We start from the raw sequence: 7,435 nt of genomic DNA, 5'->3' as shown, positions 1-7,435 counted from the left end.
CAGAAAAACGTTTCTAATTAGTGTTAATGAATTTTAAAATGTAGAACTCTTCTTTCCCTAGTGTAAATAAAATCAGAATGTTTCCTGAAACCTCATATTTAACCGAAAATGCTTTTAAAATGCATGCTGCCCTCAGTGTTTGTCAACCGATTGTCTTACTCTTCATGTTGCCCATTTTATGTTCTCTGAAAATAGTCACTTTTATAAGGAAATACTGAAGAATTGTGTGGTAATTTTGTCTAGTAATAAAGTGTAGAAACCCAAAATCTAAATAAAGAATAAACACCTCAAGGCCAAAAAAAAAAGAAACACATACGCAGACACACAGAGACACACACACAGCCTTACACCATGTAAGTGCTTCGTTTTTAATAATGGATGCTAAAATGTATTATACAAAGCTGTCTCAGAGATGTTAGGTTTAAAAGAGTTTTTATATGTTGATACAGGTTGTTGATTTCACATAGAAAAACGACTGGTATTGAAAGATGGCAGCTGAAATCTGCAGCCTCACTAGGTACAGGCTACTTCGCGAGGATGAAAGGAAAAGACGAGAACCCCACCTCCCTGCCTCCCAGAGCATACCAACACTTTTTATTAAAACATAGCTTTAGGTTTCTTTTGACGTAGTGTTTTCAAACAGCTTGAAACACGTACAGTTTTACCACATAATTTTACATTTGAACTTAAAAAAATTACTCGCTTTGCAGTCACATAGAAAACTACATTTTAAAACATTTCTCCCCATACTTGGCCTATTGAAGGGAGTAACCTTTGAACACATCTACTCGACTTATTCTGAAAGGGCAAGGTGCTTTTTTTTTTGATAGCCCCTGTGATCCTTCCCCAAAGCGCTCACAGGTAATATCCCCTGTATTTGTCAGCAATGCTTCATCTTGAAGTAATCTGTGAGTGAATCCTTACAAATGGGTCTAATTTGCCAAAGGCCAAATGGCTAAAAAGAAGCAAACAGCAAGTCCAGCTGCTTCATCTTCATTAGAGGAAAGTCACAGGCTTCTGTAGATTGCAGTGTTGGGAAAAACAAGTTTGTCGTTAGAACTGTGATATTACCACTTCCCCACTCTATAGCCTGCTTAAGGGAGTCCGCTCGTAATTGCGGACTCCGTTCGCCTCCACTGCCAGAACTAGTATGCCCCAAATTGTCCACTGGGTTGATTAGGAACAAAGAACAGAGGGGCAAATTGATGGTCACTTAGCAGCTCTAGGTTTACCAAACCTTGCTAATTGGGTCTAAACACTGTGTGTTAGGACTGCAAAGGTATAAGTGATGCCCTTTACAGAAAGGAAGGAAAAAAGAAAAAAAAAAAAAACCTAAAACCTTAAGGCGACCGGTTCAAGGTCACTGAGGGGAAGGCAACCGAGACTGGGCTCTTCAACTGTTTTGGTCCTTCACTGGTCTGGAGCCAAACACGACACCATCCAGGAGTTTCAAGGCTGCGTAGTAAAACAGCTAGCGTGGGCAGTCCTTTTGTACTCCAGCTAGAGTAAAATTAACGCAGCCTCCCGTTCTTCCATCGCTGTCTGACAGCATCCGGCAAATGGGTGTAGGGTTAAGGAGAGCAGAACCCAGCTGTCCTTTCTTAGCTGGGTCTTTTGAGAAACTGGGACCGAGGAGGGTGAGAACCGCGGGAGAGAGGTAGGGGTTGAGAGAGGGAAACGGGAGCAGCTGAGAGCAGGACGAGGGGAAGGAAGGAAGCCGGAGTGTGTGCCTCTGGAAGAGAAGGCGGAGAGGAACAAGAGTGAAAAGGGGGCCAAGCTCAGGCTGAAGGAATCGCTGCCTGCAAGAGGGGGAGAAACGAGCTAGTAAGAGCCAGGGGGAAAGCGGGAAGCAGAGGGAAGGGAAGGAAGTAAGAAAAGAGGAAGGAAAGGCAGGAGGGTTAAGAGGAAGAGCGGCTGCAATTTCTGCGGCCGGCTCAGTAGGAGGAGCAGGAGGGGAAAGAGGAGGATCCAGAGCCAGTCAGTCAGGCAGCCAGCGGGAGGTGGAGAAAGCAGGAGGAGGAGGAGGAGGAGGAGGATTAAAGATGGCCACCAACAGCTGCGGGCAACGGCAACAGCCCCTCACTTTCCGGGATGGTCCCTGCGGGGCGGCCCGGCCTTGATGGAGAGAAGCCCGAGAAGCGCCGAGGCTGAGGCGGCGGCGGCGGCGGCGGCGGCGGGGACCCAGCGAGGAGGAGGACGCGGGGGAGCAGGGAGCGGGGCAGGAGAAGGGAGAGGCGGCGGCGTCGCTGCCCCGGCTGCCTAGCGCGGCTGCACGCCCCGGCCGACCGGCTCCCGCACCCCGCGGCCGCCGCGTCGATCCCGGCCCGAAGCCCCGACCCCCGCAGCGGGGCTCCCGGGCCCCGCCGTGGACGCCGCGCCCGCCGCCCCCTCCCCGTCGTCCGCGCGCCCCCGGCGCGGAGCCCGGCCGGCCGCGGTCCCCGCTCCCGGCCAGGCCAGCCCGCGCCCACCCGCCCTCCGGTGAGTGCCCCCTGCCCGCCGCCCCCCACCCCCAGCCCCGCGCCCGGCGCGCCGCGGCCGCTTTGTTCGTGCGGGGCGGAGGCGCTGCCCACTCGCGGCCCTGCGCCTGCTGCCCCTGGGGACAGGCCGCGGCCCAGCTGCCGTCCTCCCCCGGGACCTCGCTGCCCCGGAGCTGCCGCCGCCGCCGCCTCCAGGGCTGGCGGCCTGGCCTGTGTCCTCCACCGCGGCCTGGAGAGGGCGCCGTCGCGGTCGGGTCGGGGTCGGGGTCGAGGGCTGCGGGCGGTGGGGAACGATGCTGGGGTGTTTCGGGGGATGGGGGAAGTGGGGGCTTGACGTTACCTCCTGTAAGCGGTGGGGGCGTAACCTGGCGGTCCAGACTCCGGGTCGGGTCGGGGGCCCTTCCGCCAGACCCCGCGGGGTCTCGGCTCCCGGAGCCCGCCGCCCCCGGGCGCAGCCGAGCGAGGCCTCCATCCCTCGGGCGCTGTCTCCGCGGCTGCGGGCCTCTCCTGGCTTATTCCCGAGCCCTGCTCTACCCCCCACGCCCTGTGCTGGAAAGCTTCGTTTGTGGCGGCTACCAGAGATGCTCCTGCGGAGTGTGTTTGCCTTTTTATTCTCCTGTTCGGGGGATGTGGTGGCATCGCAACCATTCACGGTTACCGTGGGATTTAAACAGCAGATGTGACCTTTCCTCCAAAAGCCATTCGGCAGACCTGGCCAGTATTTGATCCTCAGGTGCAGCGTTTCCCTGGTTTTTTACATTGAATTCCGAGATTTACCGTATTAGGTTTTCCTTTTACTGAAATAATCTGATCAAACCGATTGAAAGAGTGTTTACTATATACGTGAACCCTTGCCTCGACTTCCACTGCCTTAAAAATGGTTATTTCCCGTGGGAAAATGGTGCTACTGCATACGAAGAACTATTTTTTGTTCCGTGGTGGACCACGGAAGTGGTTTTTGTAGTGTGAAAACCAAACAATTAAAAAAGAAAAACAAAACCTTTTGCTTTGCGATAGCAGATTTCCAGGTTGTAATTATTTGATAGCAGGTCTGGAACAGTTTCCACCATCAGACGGTGTAACAAATAACATAAAACAGAACCAAAAATATGTTGATTTAAAAAAAAAGCAACCTAGATGTGCTAGTAGTGCATAGGTCTAGGCAAACATAATTTTCGCTTGAAAAGAAAAATAAAACTTTCACATGAGATGCTAAGCATAGGAATTTTTTGTTTTTTTGTTTTTTTTAATGTTTAAAAGTACATGTTGCATTACACTGACTTGGGAGCCCTTCCTACGATATTTGAGCATCAGTGATGCATGTTGCACTTTGAACCATTCATTCTGGGGCTGGTAGAAATATGGGTTTCTACTACTAGTGTCTTTTTCTGAACTGAAATTGATTCATGAAAAAATGTTATGCTTCTAATTTAAAATTTCTGCAAAAAGGAGATATGAATTAGAAACATGATGTTCTGGTCTTACTTGCAAAATCTGTTTTTAAAAAAAGAGTAAATGACAGTGTACTATTTCAGTATTAGTTGGAGTCTCTGCTTTGACAATTCTTAAATTCCACTGCTCAACTTTGTGATTTTAAGAGTTTACATCAGGCATTTTTAATTTCATGCATGTGCTTTAGAGGGTCCTTAAATCCTTGGAAATCATATGCAGAATGTAGCATATATTTGCATTTTTTTTTCTGGGTAAAGAGTCCATGGAGTCAACACATTCTCAAGAAGATATGGCTTCGGAAAAATTATGAACCACTGGGTATATAATTAAAGAATAAATCTATATTTGGAAAATTAAAATTCTTAGGATTAGATTTGATAATTTATCTTTCACTTGCAATTATGTTTAAGAAATGTTTGTTATTGAGAGTTTAGCACAGAGAAGTCATTTTTCTTGTATTCTTATTGAAACCTCAGGAAAATGTTAATCCCATTTTACAGATGGGGAGATAGATACTGAGAGATGCTTGTTCAAAGTCATAGCCACTGGTGGGCCAACATTTGAGCCCAGACTCTAAAGCCAGAGCCAGCACTCCTAACAAGGCTGCCCTGGGCTCTAAGTCAATGATAGCATTTGCTTGATGTTAAAATTAGTCACTAATGTTTTGTTACAGTTGAAAAGTGGATCTGATGTTGTCATACCACAAAATATCTGGGGTTTTCGAGCCACTGATTCCAAGTAGGAAGAGATCTTAGTGATCTAACCTCTAGTGATGATACTAGTCTGGAATGACACTCAAAGTAGGGCCGTTTCTACAGCATCCTTGGCAGGATTATCCAGACCCTGCTTTTTATACTTCCTGTGATTACAATTTCACTTTTTTTTTTTAATGTTTTTGTATTTATGTGAGTTAAAATCTGCCTTCCTGACATTTCCACTGATACGTTCCAGTTCCCCCTTTGTGTATATGATGCATTTGTCATCCATGGAAGAGTTTAGAGGTAAATGACTCCTAATTTTTTTGTAGTTAGGTTTATTGAGTATAATATACATAGGGTAAAAGTTTTGGCAGATGTATACAATTGGCTAATCACCACCACAATCAACATATGAAACATTTCTATCACTCAAAGAAGTTCTCTCCTGCCCCTTTTGTAGTAAATACCTTCTTTCTACCTCCAGCCCCTGCCAACTATTAATCTAATTAATATCCATGTTGTGTTGTCTTTCTAGAATATTACAGAAATGAAATCATACAGTGTGTAGGCTTCGGAGTCTTTTTTCATTTATCATAATGCTTTTGATATTCGTTAAGTTGTCACCTGTATCAGTAGTTTGTTAAATGGTGTGCTGATAAACATTGTGACACCTGCTCTACAAAGAAAAAAATCCCTGATTGGTAGCATCTGCTAATTATTGCAGTGTAAATATGCTCATCATGGCTCATATTAAGCTACGTAAATCAGCCTTCAAAACTCCTGAAAATTTAACAGTGGGCTTTCATAAGCTGTGCCAGTCAGCCCTCGCACGCCACTAAATTTCTTCCTTTGTATTGTGGAGTAGCATTCCATTATGTTGAGGTACCACAATTTGTTCATCCGTTTATGAGTTGGACGTTTGAATTGTTCCCGGTTTTAGACAATTTTGAGTAAAGCTGCTATACAAAATTTATGTTCAGGTCTGTGCACAACACGTTTTCAGTTTTCTTAAGTTTTACAGAGGAGTAGGATTACTGGGTCCTATGAAAAGTGTATATTTATCGATATGAGTAACTTTATATTGAACTGCCAAACTGACTATACCAGTTTTCCAAAATGACTATACTGTTTTGCATTCTTATCTGCAGCAATGTAAGAGAATTTCAGTTGCTCTGCACCGTTGTTGGCACATAGTGTTGTCAGTTATTAAAATTTTAGCTGTTTGTTATGTGTGTAGTGGCCTCCTTTAATGTTTTTGACGTCTTACTTTCAGTAGTATTTGAACCAGCGTAGGAAGTTTATGACAGACATTGCTAAATAATTTTTTTTTGGCTTGATCATTGGTTATGATATCAATATGAAGGCAGTAGCACTTAAAGGATTTCTTTGAGTTTCTTATTGTACAGTTGGCTTTCATTTTTTAAAATTGCTTCTATAAAAGAAAGCTTCATTAGAGAATTCTAATACTTACTCTTAACATTTTTTAATGTGGTTTTAAAAAATCTAGGTGAAGTTCTGTTTCTTTAAGAAAAATTTAGAATTAAAATTCTCAAAAAATTATGAAACATTTCTTCAATTTTTACCTGAACATAAAAGGGAAAACAATAGACTGAAATAATTCAATCATGTAGTCTTTGAAGTCATCCCAGATCTTGTAAGGAGTGTTAATCCGTGAATAATTGTAGCATTACTTTTCAATATTTAGAAAGCTAATTTTCACGTAATCTTATAATGTGTGTTCCCCTCTGTTAAAGTGACTTTTGAGCAGAGACTTGATGCATTTAAGGGAGTGAGAGTTTAAGATCTGGGAGAAGAGCAGGTGCTGAGCCCTGAAGCAGGAGGGTGTTGAAGTGTTTAGAGAACAGCAGGGGGTTGGCTGGAGGGAGTTGAGAGCTGAGATCAGGGTGGTGGAGGCCCACGGACCCTGTAGGCCAGTGTCAGGACTTTGACTTCTGATCTCAGTGAGTTTGAGCCTGGAGTGTGTCCTCTGCATGGACAGAGAAGTGTTCTCTTTCCTGCTTGAAGTTTCTGAAGTGTGCCATGCTCTCCTGCCTGGAACCTGGTCCTTCTACCAGGAGTAGCACTTGGTGTGTTCCCTTAACACCCTTTGTCATACCGCTACTTAATAGCTGCTTTGCCTCTCTCCTCCCCTCAGATGGAGGTCCTGGATTTTTCTTTTAAACCTCTGAATTTCTGTTTCACTGGATAAATGTCTGTTGAATTATGGAATTGCTGAAAATGGGGTTAATCATTGAAAACTGGGTAGGAGATACGCAGCAGTATTGCTCGTGTGGATTGTCTGTTTTGCTGAGCACTGCACATTCAGTGCTGGGGCAATGAGCTGTGCATAATAGGTGCTCAGTAAATACTTGCTGAATGATTGAGTGCACATCCATGTGCCAGCCGCTGCTTACTCTTTCCTTCCCTTATACCCATGGGCAAATCCCTTAACGTGTTTCCCAGTGGCCTTATCCTTCCTCCAATTGCCTGCTTAAGAAATGCCAAATACTTAGGAAATTCACTCACTCATTCATTCTAAACAAATGTAATAATAAAGAAATGCCGATAATTTCTCTCCAAGCTAAATAGATAGGGTTCATTGTACAATGTTTTTGTTCATTCACACTTCTGTCTTCCTTTCTTTAGTGGGAATTTTTGAGGCTACTTTATTACTGGGCCCCCGAATCTTTAATAAACAAGATGATTATTTAACGAACAAGACACAAGGTCTAGACTATCACTTCTGGAAACAACTGAAGCAGGAGCCCTGCACAGTGTGAAAAGTCTAGTATCAGAAACAAAGTCGAT

General features: G+C 44.8%; 1 protein-coding gene across 1 annotated transcript in view; it reads left to right on the top strand.

Annotated features, from left to right (window-relative positions):
* The first annotated feature begins 2,148 nt into the window (after positions 1–2,148).
* Positions 2,149–7,435, top strand: part of WDFY3 (WD repeat and FYVE domain containing 3) — a 250,654-nt gene continuing 245,367 nt past the window's right edge. Inside the window, exon 1 of the mRNA XM_057728829.1 lies at positions 2,149–2,478. The gene's annotated coding sequence lies outside the window, so the exon portion shown is untranslated. The remainder of the gene's footprint in view (positions 2,479–7,435) is intronic.

Source organism: Hippopotamus amphibius, chromosome 3 (genome assembly GCF_030028045.1).
Source record: "Hippopotamus amphibius kiboko isolate mHipAmp2 chromosome 3, mHipAmp2.hap2, whole genome shotgun sequence".
In the NCBI taxonomy this organism is placed as follows: Eukaryota; Metazoa; Chordata; class Mammalia; order Artiodactyla; family Hippopotamidae; genus Hippopotamus; species Hippopotamus amphibius.
The sequence above is the reverse complement of the archived record's forward strand: the minus strand, read 5'-3'. Positions and strand labels throughout refer to the sequence as shown.